General features: G+C 32.4%; 1 non-coding gene across 1 annotated transcript; it reads left to right on the top strand.

The window, feature by feature from the left end:
• On the top strand, nucleotides 1–192 carry LOC132898319 (U2 spliceosomal RNA). Its single transcript, XR_009656487.1, has one exon. It is a non-coding gene; the product is annotated as a U2 spliceosomal RNA (small nuclear RNA).
• The last annotated feature ends 231 nt before the right edge of the window (nucleotides 193–423 follow it).

Below are 423 nucleotides of genomic sequence, written 5' to 3'. Positions count from 1 at the left end.
ATTTCTTTTCAGTCTTTTGGTTAAGAGCAAGTGTAGTGTTTGTTTTTATTGCTTTAATATTTTGTGTGTTCTCTAATTGAGAATGTTTTATTGAACAGTTTTTTAGTGCAGGGAGCTGAGCTAGGGGCTTGTTTTTTTCTGCTTTACATATCAGCCTGGTATTATAGTATTTCCAGGAGTAGTGCCTTGTTCTAAAAACAAGGAAACAGCTTTCTTATTTGATGTGCTCTTTAAATAAAGATAATAAATAAACTTTCTAAAGTAATGAGCTAGAATAGAGCTTTTTCTGTTTTATCTGTTCACATGGCATTGTCGTAGATCTAGGAATTGTCTTGTTAAATAAGTAAAGAAAAGAAATTTATTTCTTTGCTGGGCCTTTCTTTTCCCCATTTCTTGGTTTTCTCCATGTTCAACAAGCAACTG

Source organism: Neoarius graeffei, chromosome 1 (genome assembly GCF_027579695.1).
Source record: "Neoarius graeffei isolate fNeoGra1 chromosome 1, fNeoGra1.pri, whole genome shotgun sequence".
Lineage (NCBI taxonomy): Eukaryota > Metazoa > Chordata > Actinopteri > Siluriformes > Ariidae > Neoarius > Neoarius graeffei.
The sequence above is the reverse complement of the archived record's forward strand: the minus strand, read 5'-3'. Positions and strand labels throughout refer to the sequence as shown.